The sequence below is a fragment of the Staurois parvus genome, unplaced genomic scaffold (genome assembly GCF_062004578.1).
Source record: "Staurois parvus isolate SC_StPar_1 unplaced genomic scaffold, SC_StPar_1.0 ptg000903l, whole genome shotgun sequence".
Lineage (NCBI taxonomy): Eukaryota > Metazoa > Chordata > Amphibia > Anura > Ranidae > Staurois > Staurois parvus.
In genome coordinates, this window is record NW_028318699.1 from 2,070,089 (window position 1) to 2,087,960 (window position 17,872).

General features: G+C 42.2%; 1 gene segment (V, D, J or C); it reads left to right on the top strand.

Annotated features, from left to right (window-relative positions):
* The window catches only part of LOC149442185 (Ig kappa chain V-III region TEPC 124-like), a 365,900-nt gene that overhangs the window by 142,070 nt on the left and 205,958 nt on the right, over positions 1–17,872 (top strand).

Genomic DNA, 17,872 nt, shown 5'->3' on the forward strand with positions numbered 1-17,872 from the left:
TCAGAAATAGACTATTTCTGACAGTTCTGGGACATTCCCTCCATACAGCGGTTTCAACCGCTGTATGGAGGGAATGTCCCAGAACGGTCAGAAATAGACTATTTATGACAGTTCTGGGACATTCCTTCCATACAGCGGTTGAAACATTGTATCTATTTGTTTCCATAAATGGTTCCATTTATGGAAACAAATAGATACAATGTTTCAACCGCTGTATGGAAGGAATGTCCCAGAACTGTCATAAATAGTCTATTTCTGACAGTTCTATGACATTCCCTCCATACAGCGGTTGAAACCGCTGTATGGAGTGAATGTCCCAGAACTGTCAGAAATAGACAGAAACTGTCACAGAACTGTCCTTCTCATCCTTCTCCTTCTTCTCATCCTTCTTCTCATTCTTCTTCTCATCCTTCTCCTTCTTCTCATCCTTCTTCTCATCCTTCTCCTTCTCCTTCTTCTCATCCTTCTCCTTCTTCTCATCCTTCTTCTCATCCTTCTCCTTCTTCTCATCCCTCTTCTTCTCATCCTTCTCCTTCTTCTCATCCTTCTCCTTCTCCTTCTTCTCATCCTTCTCCATCTTCTCATCCTTCTCCATCTCCTTCTTCTCATCCTTCTCCATCTTCTCGTCCTTCTCCTTTTCCTTCTTCTCATCCTTCTCCTTCTGCTTCTCCTTCTCCTTCTTCTCATCCTTCTCCTTCTTCTCATCCTTCTCCTTCTTCTCATCCTTCTCCTTCTCATCCTTCTCCTTCTTCTCATCCTTCTCCTTCTCCTCATCCTTCTCCTTCTCCTTCTCCTTCTTCTCATCCTTCTCCTTCTCATCCTTCTCATCCTTCTCCTTCTCCATCTTCTCATCCTTCTCCTTCTCCTTCTCATCCTTCTCCTTCTGCTTCTCCTTCTCCTTCTTCTCATCCTTCTTCTTCTCATCCTTCTCCTTCTTCTCATCCTTCTCCTTCTCCTTCTTCTCATCCTTCTCCTTCTTCTCATCCTTCTTCTCATCCTTCTCCTTCTCCTTCTCAGCCTTCTTCTCATCCTTCTCCTTCTCCTTATCCTTCTCCTTCTTCTCATCCTTCTCCTTCTTCTTCTCATCCTTCTCCTTCTTCTTCTCATCCTTCTCCTTCTTCTTCTCATCCTTCTCCTTCTTCTCATCCTTCTCCTTCTTCTCATCCTTCTCCTTCTCCTTCTTCTCATCCTTCTCCTTCTCCTTCTTCTCATCCGTCTCCTTCTCATCCTTCTCCTTCTCCATCTTCTCATCCTTCTCCTTTTCCTTCTTCTCATCCTTCTCCTTCTCCTTCTTCTCATCCTTCTCCTTCTTCTCATCCTTCTCCTTCTCCTTCTCATCCTTCTCCTTCTCATCCTTCTCATCCTTCTCCTTCTCATCCTTCTCCTTCTTCTCATCATCCTTCTCCTTCTCCTTCTTCTCATCCTTCTCCTTCTCATCCTTCTCCTCATCCTTCTCCTTTTCCTTCTCCTTCTCCTTCTTCTCATCCTTCTCCTTCTCATCCTTCTCCTTCTCCTTCTTCTCATCCTTCTCCTTCTCATCCTTCTCCTTCTCCTCATCCTTCTCCTTCTTCTCATCCTTCTCCTTCTCCTTCTCATCCTTCTCCTTCTCCATCTTCTCATCCTTCTCCATCTTCTCATCCTTCTTCTGCTTCTCCTTCTCCTTCTCCTTCTTCTCATCCTTCTCCTTCTCCTCATCCTTCTTCTCCTCATCCTTCTCCTTCTTCTCATCCTTCTCCTTCTTCTTCTCATCCTTCTTCTCATCCTTCTCCTTCTTCTCATCCTTCTCCTTCTTCTCATCCTTCTCCTCATCCTTCTCCTTCTCATCCTTCTTCTTCTCATCCTTCTCCTTCTCATCCTTCTCCTTCTCCTTCTTCTCATCCTTCTTCTCATCCTTCTCCTTCTCCTTCTCCTTCTCATCCTTCTCCTTCTCCTTCTCCTCATCCTTCTCCTTCTCCTTCTCCTTCTCCTTCTCATCCTTCTTCTCATCCTTCTCCTTCTCCTTCTTCTCATCCTTCTCCTTCTTCTCATCCTTCTCATCCTTCTCCTTCTCATCCTTCTCCTTCTCCTTCTTCTCATCCTTCTCCTTCTTCTCATCCTACTTCTTCTCATCCTTCTTCTTCTCATCCTTCTTCTTCTCATCCTCCTTCTCATCCTTCTCCTTCTCCTTCTTCTCATCCTTCTCCTCCTCCTTCTTCTCATCCTTCTCCTTCTTCTCCTTCTCATCCTTCTCCTTCTCCTTCTTCTCATCCTTCTCCTTCTCCTTCTTCTCATCCTTCTCCTTCTCCTTCTTCTCATCCTTCTCCTTCTCCTTCTTCTCATCCTTCTCCTTCTTCTCATCCTTCTCCTTCTTCTCCTTCTTCTCATCCTTCTCCTTCTTCTCATCCTTCTCCTTCTCCTTCTCATCCTTCTCCTTCTCCTTCTTCTCCTTCTCCTTCTTCTCATCCTTCTCCTTCTCCTTCTCATCCTTCTCCTTCTCCTTCTTCTCCTTCTTCTCATCCTTCTCCTTATCCTTCTCCTTCTCCTCATCCTTCTCCTTCTCCTTCTCATCCTTCTCCTTCTCCTTCTTCTCATCCTTCTTCTCCATCTTCTCATCCTTCTTCTCCATCTTCTCATCCTTCTCCTTCTTCTCCTTCTTCTTCTCATCCTTCTCCTTCTCATCCTTCTCCTTCTTCTTCTCATCCTTCTCCTTCTCATCCTTCTCCTTCTTCTCATCCTTCTCCTTCTCATCCTTCTCCTTCTTCTCATCCTTCTCATCCTTCTCCTTCTCCTTCTCCTTCTCATCCTTCTCCTTCTACTCATCCTTCTCCTTATCCTTCTCCTTCTCCTCATCCTTCTCCTTCTTCTCATCCTTCTCCTTCTTCTCATCCTTCTCCTTCTTCTCATCCTTCTCCTTCTTCTCATCCTTTTTCTTCTCATCCTTCTCCTTCTTCTCATCCTTCTCATCCTTCTCCTTCTCCTTCTTCTCATCCTTCTCCTTCTCCTTCTTCTCATCCTTCTCCTTCTCATCCTTCTCCTTCTCCTTCTTCTCATCCTTCTTCTCATCCTTCCTCCTTCTTCTCATCCTTCTCCTTCTCCTTCTCCTTCTTCTCATCCTTCTCCTTCTTCTCATCCTTCTCCTTCTCCTCTTCTCCTTCTCCTTCTCATCCTTCTCCTTCTTCTTCTCATCCTTCTCCTTCTCATCCTTCTCCTTCTTCTCATCCTTCTCCTTCTCCTTCTTCTCATCCTTCTCCTTCTCCTTCTTCTCATCCTTCTCCTTCTCCTTCTTCTCATCCTTCTTCTCATCCTTCTTCTCATCCTTCTCCTTCTCCTTCTCCTTCTCATCCTTCCTCCTTCTCCTTCTCATCCTTCTTCTCCTCATCCTTCTTCTTCTTCTCATCCTTCTTCTTCTCATCCTTCTCCTTCTCCATCTTCTCATCCTTCTCCTTCTCCTTCTCATCCTTCTCCTTCTTCTCATCCTTCTCCTTCTCCTTCTTCTCATCCTTCTCCTTCTCCTTCTTCTCATCCTTATCCTTCTCCTCCTTCTTCTCCTTCTCATCCTTCTCCTTCTTCTCATCCTTCTTCTCCATCTTCTCATCCTTCTTCTCCTTCTCATCCTTCTTCTCATCCTTCTCCTTCTCCTTCTTCTTCTCATCCTTCTCCTTCTTCTCATCCTTCTCCTTCTCATCCTTCTCCTTCTTCTCATCCTTCTCCTTCTTCTCATCCTTCTCCTTCTCATCCTTCTCCTTCTTCTCATCCTTCTCCTTCTTCTCATCCTTCTCCTTCTCATCCTTCTCCTTCTTCTCATCCTTCTCCTTCTCCTCATCCTTCTCCTTCTCCTTCTCATCCTTCTTCTTCTCATCCTTCTCCTTCTCCATCTTCTCATCCTTCTCCTTCTCCTTCTTCTCATCCTTCTCCTTCTTCTCATCCTTCTCCTTCTCCTTCTCATCCTTCTCCTTCTCCTTCTTCTCATCCTTCTCCTTCTCCATCTTCTCATCCTTCTCCTTCTTCTCATCCTTCTCCTTCTCCTTCTTCTCATCCTTTTCCTTCTCCTTCTTCTCATCCTTCTTCTTCTCATCCTCTCCTTCTTCTCATCCTTCTCCTTCTCCTTCTTCCTCATCCTTCTTCTTATCCTTCTCCTTCTCCTTCTTCTCATCCTTCTCCTTCTTCTTCTTCTCATCCTTCTCCTTCTCCTTCTCCTTCTTCTCATCCTTCTCCTTCTCCTTCCTGATCTCCAAGGGCATTTAAATTAAAGGTACAGTGTTCTGCACTAATTTAAAGGCTCTCTGAAGCCTAGAAACCCTTTTTATAAGTCATCTTCGTAGCGGAGAAATTCGCATCGAATCGAATTTCATACTGGAATTCGCCGAATCAGCCGAATCGAATTTTTCATTTCTTCGCTCATCTCTAGTCATTTCCATTCAGCGGTCAGTTTCTACCAGACATAATACTGCTAAGGAGGGGGAGGGGACGATTGTTTCTTCCAATATGAAGGTTTTAGTGTATTTCTGAGGTGGGAAGCTAGATCATCCGCTTGTCCTGATTGATTATTCCTCTGTTAGGTTAGATTGCAAGCTCCATGAGCAAGGCCCCCCTATTCCTTGTGTACTGAAATGTATTGTAATTGTACTGTCCCCCTTTCTATTGTAAGGTGCTATGCAAACTGTTGGCGCTATATAAATCCTGAATAATAATAATGTTATTTACATGTAATCTATAGTGTATTTTTAGTGACTGTGTATGGAATTGTAATAAATGTAATAACTGGATATGACATTACTGACCGGTCATTTTTTAATATTCCAGGGTGTTCACATGTATTTAATTCTGTCTAATTCTCATACACAACTTCTGAGGTGTAACATCTCCTCTCTCACTTAGGGGTCTATTTTTAAAACAAATGTTGTGTGAATGTGACAAACATTGGACCATCCTTGCCGAATTCTAGATATAATTTATTAATACAGTGACTTCTTATTACTGTAAGCTCTAAGATCTAGTGGCCATAACTGTTTCAGAAAATAAACTGCATTATGGCCACTAGATGGAGCTGACAATCATAGGAAAACACTGTATTAGGAAAAATATGGCCAGAATGTGTCAAGGATGGGCCAATGCTTGTCATAGCTGTCCACTGATTTTTTTTCATAATTAGACCCTTTAGTTTAGGTCAGGGGTCTCCAAACTGTGGCCAGTGGGAGCAGAAAAAGTCCTGGTGTCAGTGGCAGTAAAAAATTCCCCATGACTGGTGGCAGTGGGAGGAATAGTATCACACTATTGGTATCAATGAGAGGAATAGTGCTCCATCATTGGTATCAGTGAGAGGAATAGTGCCGCATCATTGGTATCAATGGGAGGAATCGCGCCCCATCATTGGTATCAGCGGTAGGAATAGTGCCCCATCATTGGTATCAGTGGAATAGTGCCCCATCATTGGTATCAGTGGAATAGTGCCCCATCATTGGTATCAGCGGTAGTAATAGTGCCTCATCATTGGTATCAGTGGGAGGAATAATGCCCATCATTGGTATCAATGGGAGGAATAGTGCCCCCTCATTGGTATTAGTTGGAGAAATAGTCCCCTATCATTGGTATTAGTGGGAGGAATTGCGCCCCATCATTGGTATCAGTGGGAGGAATAGTGCCCCCTCATTGGTATTAGTTGGAGAAATAGTGCCCCATCATTGGTATCAGCGGTAGATATAGTGCCCCATCATTGGTATCAATTGGAGGAATAGTGCCCCATCATTGGCGTCAGTGGGAGGAATAGTTCTCCATTGTTGATGTCAGTGGCAGGAACTATGCCCCACTGTTGCAGACAGTGAGGGAATAATGCCCCAAAGGCCGGATAAAATGAAGCAAAGGGCCACATTTGGCCCTCGGGCTGCAGTTTGGAGACCACTGGTTTAGGTGAACAGAGGTGAGTATCATGTTTTAGTGTGATCAGATGTAGCTGAGTCCCACTGGAGTGTTTCTAGCACAGATCACTGATCTGAGAATTCTCATTTCCATCTCCCCGGTATTTGCATACACAGTGTGTGGGGGGAACACCTCCCCTGTCACTCTCTCTATATATCTCATTGTACAGGAGACGTCTTCTAGTTTGGATCTGACCCTCCAGAAACATCAAGATGCTTTCTCCCAGTTATCTGCTGGCTGTCATCTTCATTTCTATTCAGGGTGAGAGATGAGGCTCCTTCCATCCTCCTCTGCACATACATCTATACATTGTACAATAAATACACACATCAGGATTGATAGGAAGATATCTAGACATTGATCAATAATCAATATGTCTCTTCCCATCCTCAGGATCCTGTGGAGAGATTGTGATGACTCAGACTCCGGATTCTATCTCTGTGTCCCCGGGACAGACAATCACCATCACATGTACATCCAGTACAAGCCTAACTAGTGGCAGCACCAGCTACCTAGCCTGGTACCAACAGAAGCCCCAACAACCTCCAAAGCTTCTTATCTATGATGCCAGCACTCGGCAATCTGGGATCCCGGACAGGTTCAGTGGTTCCGGATCTGGAACTGAATACAAATTAACTATTAATGGAGCAACTGAAGATGATGAAGGAAGATATCTCTGTCAGCAGACAGGGTGGACACCTCTCACACAGTGATACAGAGCCGTACAAAAACCTCCTTCCTCTTTTCTAAAGAAACACAATCACAGATGTCACACCGGGAACATTCATGGTAATAAATGTAATAAATGGGTTGTTATTGTTAGCAAGAGAACCATGTTTGTTAGAACATGGAAAATTTAAAGAGTAACTCCACCTTTGGTGAGAAGATACCCTTCCCCTCTCGGTGATCTATGTAAACTTTGCTGCAGATTCCTACCTTTTGTTATTCTGGAGTAATAGCTGTTAGTTTTTCTGTGTCCATGGGCTGAGTGAATCTGTATGGGAGTGGCTTTATAATTATCAATCAGCTGCTGCACCTGCTGGACTCCAATGAGGAAAGTGGCAGGGTCTGCATCCCTTTAGATGTGATTTCTTTTTGGGAGCATCTCATAAAAAATGATATTTTTGTTGTAGGGGATGCCAAAAATGTATCTTAATGCAGATTTCTGGGAAAATCAGTGAGCCAATCACTCAAGCAGGAAATTACATTTTCAGGGGGGGTGTTCTGTAGACCATCTGTGTACAGAAAGCCTCTAGGGAGCCATATTACATTTTACAGAAAATTACAGCACTGCAAATTGAAAAGGAAAGGTCAGTTTTTATCACATTCAGTGACAATATGACCTGAGCCGCTATTGTATACATGATATTATTTTTTCACTATTTGTTTTCTTATTGGATCTTCTTCTATTCAGCACTCTGACAATTACTGCAGTGAATGCAGATAATGAAAGACTTTAATACAGCGAGGTCACAGCAACCCCCCAATAGAGTGACCAGAGCGGTCCAGGGACCTCCTTCCTGTCACATACAAAGACATTCCTCAAAAACATTTTGGACCAGTTCACACTACATGCGTTTCAGTGTGCTTTTTTTCTGCATCCAAAATGCACAGATTGTAGATTGTCAATGTCATAGTTCCCATCAGTGCTTGCAGTTCCAATGTGTTCCGGTTGCAGAAAAATAAAAGAACATGCTGCATTTTTCCTGCACAGAACTGTACTGGGATGTGGTAAAATGCATGAAAAATGCACCAGAACGCACCATAAATGCACACAACTCTATTTAAATAGAATAAACAAACAAACAAATAGGAAGTTACAATCATCCCGGAAAAGCCTCGTCTTTACTCCGCTCCCAGCTTGTACACAGACATGGAATGTGGGAGCAGCAGAGGAACAGCACTGCTGTACGGCTCCATGCACACTAGCATTTTTTTTAACCATTTCAATACCGGGCACTTTTACCCCCTTCCTGCCCAGGCCAATTTTCAGGTTTCAGCGCTCTCACACTTTGAATGACAATTGCGTGGTCATGCAACACTGTACCCAATCTGAATTTGTATCATTTTATTCACACAACTAGAGCTTTCTTTTGGTGGTATTCAATCACCACTGGGGTTTTTTTTTGCTAAATTAACAAAAAAAAGACCAAAAATTTTGAACCCCTCACACCCCCCCCCCCCACGTTTTTCTTTGTCTATTATAAAAGTTTGCAAATAAATAATTGTTCTTCATAAATTTAGGCCAAGATGTATTCTGCTACATTTCTTTGGTGAAAACAATGCCCTCCCGGATCTACGAGAGTCCCATCCGGCCGTCATTTTACTATAGGCCGGAGGGGGGAAGTGGTTAAAGCTCTTAGAAGCTGTTATCAGCATTTTTTTCTGCTCCTAGAAGCTAAATCATGTTATCCTATGTGTCCATGCACACTGCTTTAGGCTAGTAGCATTTTTCAAGCTTCAGTGTTTAGAAGCAGAAAAAAAAATAGTTTTGGTAGAGTTTTTGGGCACGTTTGTCTGTCAGGAAAAAAAACCGCTAAATGCTCCTGACAGCTAATTTGTTTCCCTACATGTACTGTAAAAACACTAATAAAACGCTGATGTTCCTAAATGCTCCTGAAATGCTACTGCATGCTCACTAGCATTTTTTTTAAAAATCTGGCAAAAAAAAAATGCTGGATAAAAAATGCTGGTAATATAATTTTTTAGTATTTTTATAGTACAGTTTTAGTAGCATTTAGAAGCATTTAGCAATGTTTAGAAGCTTTTAGGGTATTTTTCTGCTAGAAAAACGCTCCAAAAAACTCTACAAAAGCAATTTTTATCATTGGAGTTTTATTAGCGTAGAAAAAAAAAATAGAAAAAAGCTGTTAGAAGCGTTTTAGTAGCATTTAGTGGCCTTTAGAAGCATTTAGCATTTTTTCTGCTGTAAAAATGCTCCATAAAACTCTACAAAAACAATTTTTTTTCTGCTCCTAGATGCTGAAACTTAAAAAACACTAACAGCCTAAAGCAGTGTGCATGGACACATAGGATAACACAATTTAGCTTCTAGGAGCAGAACAAAAATGCTAGTGTGCATGGAGCCTAAAATGCTATAAAAAATACTATTACCAGCGTTTTTACCCAGCATTTTTTGTAACTTAAAAAAAAAAAAGCTAGTGTGCATGGAGCCTAAGGGCTCTTTCACATGAACATTGGGTCTGCCTGCCCATTTTTCAGGTGGACCCGATCGGAACCTCCATTATCCTATATACAGCGGTGGGTGTAAACAGACATGTGTCCGTTTACACCCGTCAACATCCAATCTGATCCGCTAAACAGGTCCCCACTGTGTGAAAGAGCCCAAAGTGTGTCTATGATGTTTACTGACACACCTTTTCTTGGTAGGAAATAGATGGATGAAACGCACCAAAAATGCACTGGAACACACATGTCCCTATTTACATTGAAGAAAAGGAGAGAGAAAAAATGAACTGGAAAGCATCAAAAACACGCGGGTGTCAAGAATGCACCGGTACACACTAAAAACACGTCATAAACACACATGCAGAGAGGCATCTGGAATGCATCCGGACTGCATTTCTATAGTGTGAACCGGCCCTCAGGCTTTTCTCTGCCCAATCCTCTCCTGAATACACTGGTGGTGGTTTTTTTGCAGCCTCCAAACATCTACGCCCTTAAACACCGATGTGTGCACGGCCACATAGGATAACATAGAGGTGCATTCAGAGGCTGGAAAAGTCAAATGCCTGTAAAAGTGACATCTTGTATGTCCTGTGTGTGTGAAGACTAAAGTCAGATTCAGTTGGTTCCTTACAGCTTAGAAACACCTGCTGTGGTATTTACCACCGCTAAAAGACAGGTCCCGGGACTGCTACTGTTAGTGAACAAAGTAACCAGGGATGTTGGGGTTCAGGAGGGTGAACTAGACAAGTCTGGCCATTATTTTCTCACCAAGCCCCAGACAGGCTGTGTTCAGGTCCAATTCAAGATTGACCTGAACATATCCCTACCCTGGAGCCAGTACCTGCCAAACCCATCCCTGTGTGTACATGTCTCTACTCACTGATAGTCCCTACCTTATCCCTATAGGACATAAATAATGGGCTGATACTGCCATCTACTGGTGGTCTTTGAGGTTTGTTTTTATTTTGCAGTTACAAGAATATGCCCAGTACGTATTTTTCCCAGTTTGGTGTTTGGAATCATGCACACTGGGCTTAAAAAATGTGGCTTATCCGCTTGGCGACCATATCGTGAGGATGTACGGGTGCAAAGCGACCTCTCTGCACTGGATCACGCATATGATACATCATCCAGAATAGTTACAGCACATGCCTAGATGCAGGTCCCAGCCAATGACTGATGGCTGGGATCCACCAACTGGCAAAGTGGATGACAGGACAGAGCTCTGTGATTTTAAACAACACACAGCTCTATACTGACAGCAGGGATGTGCTGGATTTTATTTCCTTGCAAAGCAGGGAGTAAAAACTGGCACATTTCTCACAATGTTTGACCATTCTTTCAGAAGTGCATTGGGAGGTCAGGCACTGATGTTGGATGAGAAGGCCTGGCTCACAGTCTTGGCTCTAATTCATCCCAAAGGTGTTCTATCAGGCTGAGGTAATTACACTGTGCAAGCCAGTCAAGTTCCTCCACCCCAAACTCGCTCATCCATGTCTTTATGGACTTTGCTTTGTAAAATCATCACACAGTACACACACTAAACATTGTTAGGCACACATTTAACCCCTTGATCACTCTAGATGTTAATCCCTATCCAGCCAGCGTCATTAGTATAATGTCAGTGTATATTAGCACTCATCTCTGCATTAGTGTCACTGGAGATGTCAATGGCAATTAGTTCCCACAAATTGTCAGTTAGCATCAGATTGCCCCTCGTACTATCACTGTCCAGCTATAGGTCGCCTATTGCCACCATTACTAGTATAAAAAATACATTCAAATTCCAGTATACTATATACCATAGTTTGTAGACACAAAAACTTTCACACAAACCAATTAATATACACTTATTGGGATTTTTTTACCAAAAATATGTAGCAGAATACATTTTGGTCTAAATTTATGAAGAAATTTGATATCATACATTTTTTATTGGATATGTTATTTCGCAGAAAGTAAAACATATTGCGTTTTTTTTTCAAAATGTCCTGTCTTTTTTATTTTTATAATAAAAAGGATAAAAAAAAACCCAGTGGTGATCAAATACCACCAGAAGAAAGCAATAGTTGTGTAAAAAAATTATATCCATTTTGTGCGCGCACAGTGTTGCACAACCAAGCAATTGTCAGTTAAAGTAGTGCAGTGCCAAATAGTTAAAAAAAATGGCCTGGTCAGGAGGGGGAGTAAAATCTTCTGGATGGTAAGTGATTATATAGACATTCAGTGTTTTGTTTTGTTTTTTTGCAGCTGTAAATACACCTCTTTGTTAGGCTATGTGGCCATGCACACATAGGCATTTACAGGCAGATTTGAAGAGCAGCGTTTACAGGCAGAAAAAATGCACCAAATGTATATTCTGAGAGGAGTTTATGGGAATAATTCACACACATACTATATGTGTATTCCACATGTGGGAACGTGTATTCATACATTAATATTCTGGCCAGTAGAATGTATTTATGCTCAAAGTATTACGTGCATAAATGCTCAAATGCATTGCTTTGTGGCTGTGGCAATTTTTTTAACTTGACTAGCAGAGTTTGACAAGTATCACCTCCTGGCAAACATGCCCATTAAAGACAAAGGAAGTGTGCCACAACCACAAGCCAAGCATTTGTGTAGTACAAAATCCCCCTTAGGTAAAAAACAAAACAAAAAAGACATTCAGAGGTGGCAGGATTGCCTCCGGAATGCCTGGCAGCAATGAACAATCCTCAGTGCAATCACCCTAAACCAGTGCAAACTAATGGAAGAAAACTCTATCTAACAGCGATGTATAACTAATGCTAGTATAACAGTATAAGTGACTCAGTGCTGCGCAGTACTAAATGTTCCGATGATAAATTCTCATGTGCTGTGCAATATCACATAACATCATATAATAAACTGAATTAGGTGGACATGCGTGTATCATATGTGTATATGTCAAAACATAGAATCATGCATAAATTAGATGCGTTTAACTCATCATCATATATCTGAAACAAGCCACACCCATAACTACAACACATCAATTAATAGTAAACTCCAAGTGTCCATATATTTTCAAAAGAATCCTCTATGTCCAAAAATCCAATTGTGCAAACAATCAAATATGTCCTACATGTTGTGCTCTTCGTTTCTGAAATCTTCTTGACCTGGAGGAAGCCATGACTCTTGTGATATAGGTGACCCCACTACAAGGGACAGGCACATGAGACCTTGTTGTGAAGTCTATCAAAAAGGTGAGAGCGTATTACTGTCGGTGGATGGGTGTCTACATGTGGTGATCATATAAACAAAAATTTTAGAAACGAAGAGCACAACATGTAGTATATATTTGATTGATTGCACAACTGGATTTTTGGACATAGAGGATTCTTTTGAAAATGACTTATGCTGCTATACCATCATTTGAAAAGCAACCCATTGTGGATCACTTTTCAGAGGACCATAAGCACTGCCACCCCTGTGAAAGAGCCCCATGTGAGGATGATTTTTGTTTTTGGAAAATCACAGAAACCATTGATTAGGGAGACAAAAATTTGGTGGTGAGGAAATATCTCTTGTTTCAATATTCTCTCTTTAGAAACAAAATGTAGGTAATGATCAATACTTCAAATGAAACGTTCACTTATTTATACTGAGGAGTGAATGGCTGCCAAGATCTGTGCTCATAGCGGGGGGGGCAATAATAATGACTTAGGAGTATAGAAATCTGGACCTGCTCAGGGGGCGGGGCTGTGACCAGACAGAGAAATGAATACAGGAACAGAAAAATGTGGTCATATACAGAATATTATTCAGACTAAAGCAGACATGTATCACCTCGGGATACACCACTAGGACAACACTCTGATTATGATGTCATCCTAACAGGTGTTCCTCTATATGGTGACATCATTTACCAAAACGACCCGACACACATTTCCATTGCAGAATATGAGATTGTATAGCAAATATTGAATGACCAGGGGCGGACTGACCATTCGGGCACTTGGGCACTGCCCAAGGGCCCAGGGTCAGTAGGTGGCCCCATGAGATGCCCCTGGTACCTTTTATAGACTTTTTTGGGTGTGGTTTGAGTGTTGGTGAGGACTCAGGGGCTCCATGATCCCCTATTGCCCGGAGGCCTCATGAGCTGTCAGTCCGCTCCTGTGAATGACCTATCAGTCCCTTCCATGGACATGGAGAGTTCTGATTTCTCCATACAGATCTGTTTCCTCTGTTACAATATGGGACTTTTCTTGGATTTTTGCCCCCTGGTCATTTCCATTCAGCGGTCAGTTTCTACCAGACAGAATACTGCTAAGGAGGGGGAGGGGACGATTGTTTCTTCCAATATGAAGGTATTAGTGTATTTCTGAGGTGAGAAGCTAGATCATCCGCTTGTCCTGATTGATTATTCCTCTTTTAGGTTAGATTGCAAGCTCCATGAGCAAGGCCCCCCTATTCCTTGTGCACTGAACTGTATTCTAATTGTACTGTCCCCCTTTCTATTGTAAAGTGCTATGCAAACTGTTGGCGCTATATAAATCCTGAATAATAATAATGTTATTTACATGTAATCTATAGTGTATTTTTAGTGACTGTGTATGGAATTATAATAAATGTAATAACTCGATATAACATTACTGACCGGTCATTTTATAATATTCCAGGGTGTTCACATATATTTAATTGTCTAATTCTCATACACAACTTCTGAGGTGTAACATCTCCTCTCTCACTAAGGGTTCTATTTTTAAAACAAATGTTGTGTGAATGTGACAAAGATTGGACCATCCTTGCCGAATTCTAGATATAATATATTAATACAGTGACTTCTTATTCTTCATCATTGGTGTCAGTGGGAGGAATAGTGCCCCATCATTGGTATCAGTGGGAGGAATAGTGCCCATCATTGGTATCAGTGGGAGGAATAGTGCCCATCATTGGTATCAGTGGGAGGAATAGTGCCCCATCATTGGTATCAACGGGAGGAATAGTGCCCTGTCATTGGTATCAACGGGAGGAATAGTGCCCCATCATTGGTATCAGTGGGAGGAATAGTGCCCCATCATTGGTATCAGTGGGAGGAAAAGTGCCCCATCATTGGTGTCAGTGGGAGGAATAGTGCCCATCATTGGTATCAGTGGGAGGAATAGTGCCCCATCATTGGTATCAGTGGGAGGAATAGTGCCCCATCATTGGTATCAGTGGGAGGAATAGTGCCCCATCATTGGTGTCAGTGGGAGGAATAGTGCCCATCATTGGTATCAGTGGGAGGAATAGTGCCCCATCATTGGTATCAACGGGAGGAATAGTGCCCCATCATTGGTATCAGTGGGAGCAATAGTGCCCCATCATTGGTATCAACGGGAGGAATAGTGCCCCATCATTGGTATCAGTGGGAGGAATAGTGCCCATCATTGGTATCAGTGGGAGGAATCTTGCCCCATCATTGGTATCAGTGGGAGGAATAGTTCTCCATTGTTGGTGTCAGTAACAGGAACTATCAGATCAACCCCCAGGCGAAGCTACGCAGTCCCTGTGGCGCAACGCATTGCGGAGGGGCAGTGATGTCACCGCACATCTGATACGGCGAGTACTGACGGCGTAGGGTACATACCCTCTGGCCAGACCTTCACCGCAGGCAGCGGTTGTTTACTATACAAAAAGCGCTATTGATGTTTTTAACATGTGAAAGTGAATTAAAATCTGAATTTGTCTCTGGGATAAGGCACCATATATTCTTTTCTCTTTGCATGCATTTGGCTGTTACAACAAGGAGTGGATCAAAGGAGGGATCATCCCTCACAGGCATACAAGCTACTTGCAAGGCTGCAGGATTGAAGCACATATTAGGAGAGAGTGGATCAAAGGAGGGATCATCCCTCACAGACACACAGGCTAATTATAAAGCTGCAGGATTGAAGCAAACCATATGTTGGAAGGAGAGTATGATTTGATTTGATTTGACTTGAACACTATAGACCTTTCTTTTTGCACTTGGGACTTTTTATTTATACTTTTTGGACTTGATATATTATTTTTATCATGAATTATTATTTGATTTATTAATTGGCACATATATAGGAGTATTTACAATTTTTTAAAGGTATCATCGATTGTTGATTTATTTATATTATTTTTCAAGCACTGAGCACTTTTTTAATTAGTATTAGAGCGCGGTAATTATTGAATTAATTGATATCAAATGCATACCTGTAGAGAGTGTGCAAAATAACCAGCGATCTAGAAAAATATATATGCTCCTCTGTTAGTATACCCTGGTGGCTAACAAGTAAACACACTATAAGTAACAGGAACTATGCCCCACTGTTGAAGAGTAAGGGAATTATGCCCCAATGGCCAGATAAAATGAAACAAAGGGCCACATCCGGCCATCTGGCCACAGTTTGGAGAACATTGGTTTAGGTGAACAGAGGTTATAATGTTTTCGTGTGATCAGATGTAGCCGAGTCCCACTGGAGTGTTTCTAGCACAGATCACTGATCTGAGAATTCTCATTTCCATCTCCCCGGTATTTGCATACACAGTGTGTGGGGGGGAACACCTCCCCTGTCACTCTCTCTATATATCTCATTGTACAGGAGACGTCTTCTAGTTTGGATCTGACCCTCCAGAAACATCAAGATGCTTTCTCCCAGTTATCTGCTGGCTGTCATCTTCATTTCTATTCAGGGTGAGAGATGAGGCTCCTTCCATCCTCCTCTGCACATACATCTATACATTGTACAATAAATACACACATCAGGATTGATAGGAAGATATCCAGACATTGATCAATAATCAATATGTCTCTTCCCATCTTCAGGATCCTGTGGAGAGATTGTGATGACTCAGACTCCGGATTCTATCTCTGTGTCCCCGGGACAGACAATCACCATCACATGTACATCCAGTACTGGTATAGGTGGCTACCTAGCCTGGTACCAACAGAAGCCCCAACAACCTCCAAAGCTTCTTATCTATCAGGCCAGCATTCGGCAATCTGGGATCCCGGACAGGTTCAGTGGTTCCGGATCTGGAACTGAATACAAATTAACTATTAATGGAGCAACTGAAGATGATGAAGGAAGATATCTCTGTCAGCAGGGTAGGGTGTTCCCGCTCACACAGTGATACAGAGCTGTACAAAAACCTCCTTCCTCTTTTCTAAAGAAACACAATCACAGATGTCACACCGGGAACATTCATGGTAATAAATTAAATAAATGGGTTGTTATAGTTAGCAAGAGAACTGTTAATCATGATGGGAAATTTAAAGAGTAACTCCACTTTTGGTGAGAAGATACCCTTCCCCTCTCTTGGTGATCTATGTAAATTTTGCTGCAGATTCCTACCTTTTGTTATTCTGGAGTAATAGCTGTTTGTTTTTCTGTGTCCATGGGCTGAGTGAATCTGTATGGGAGTGGCTTTATAATTATCAATCAGCTGCTGCACCTGCCGGACGCCAATGAGGAAAGTGGCAGGGTCTGCATCCCTGTAGATGTGATTTCTTTTTCGGAGCATCTCACCAAAAATGATATTTTTGTTGTAGAGGATGCCAAAAATGTATCTTAATGCAGATTTCTGGGAAAATCAGTGAGCCAATCACTCAAGCAGGAAATGACATTTTCAGGGGGGGTATTCTGTAGACCATCTGTGTACAGAAAGCCTCCAGGTAGCCATATTGCATTTTACAGAAAATTACAGCACTGCAAATTGAAAAGGAAAGGTCAGTTTTTATCACATTCAATTACAATATGACCTGAGCCACAATTGTATACATGATATTTTTTCGCTAATTTTGTTTCTTATTGGATCTTCTTCTATTCAGCACTCTGACAATTACTGCAGTGAATGCAGATAATGAAAGACTTTAATACAGCGAGGTCACAGCAACCCCCCAATAGAGTGACCAGAGCTGTCCAGGGACCTCCTTCCTGTCACATATAAAGACATTCCTCAACAACATTTTGGACCAGTTCACACTACATGCATTTCAGTGTGCTTTTTTCTGCATCCAGAATGCACTGATTGTAGGTTGTCAATGTCATAGTTCCCTTCAGTGCTTGCAGTTCCAATGTGTTCTGGTTGCAGAAAAATAAAAGTAGAACATGCTGCATTTTTCCTGCACAGAACTGTACTGGGATGTGGTAAAATGCATGAAAAATGCACCAAAAACACACATCTCTTTTTAGACAGAAAAAGAAAAAGGGAGGAGAAAATAATAAACCTTAACTCATGAAAAATGCACTGGAACGCATCAAAGATGCACCAGAATGCGCCAAAAATGTGTAAAAAAACCGTGCGTGCGGAAACACATCTGGAATACATCTGGACTGCGTTTCTATGGTGTGAACCGGCCCATAAAGGAGACAGATGTATGATGGACAGCACCTGTGTCACCCTCAGTGTGCTTTCAAGACATATGTGCCATCGCTCTGAATGTGGGGGAGGGGTGTCAGTTTACCAATGAACAGTACAGATATGCTCACAGCAGTGCTATACCTGTGCTGCTCACACATGTCCTGTTATCCACTCGGGAGCCTGGGGGCCCCACTTCCAATTGTACTCAGACCGCGGCGCAGGACGTTCATAACAAATAGGAAGTTACAATCATTCAGGAAAAGCCTCGTTATTACTCCGCTCCCAGCTTGTACACAGACACGGAATGTGGGAGCAGCAGAGGAACAGCATTGCTGTACGGCTCCATGCACACTAGTGATTTTTTTTAACCACTTCAATATCGGGTACTTTTATTCCCTTCCTGCCCAGACCAATTTTCAGGTTTCAGCGCTCTCACACTTTGAACAGC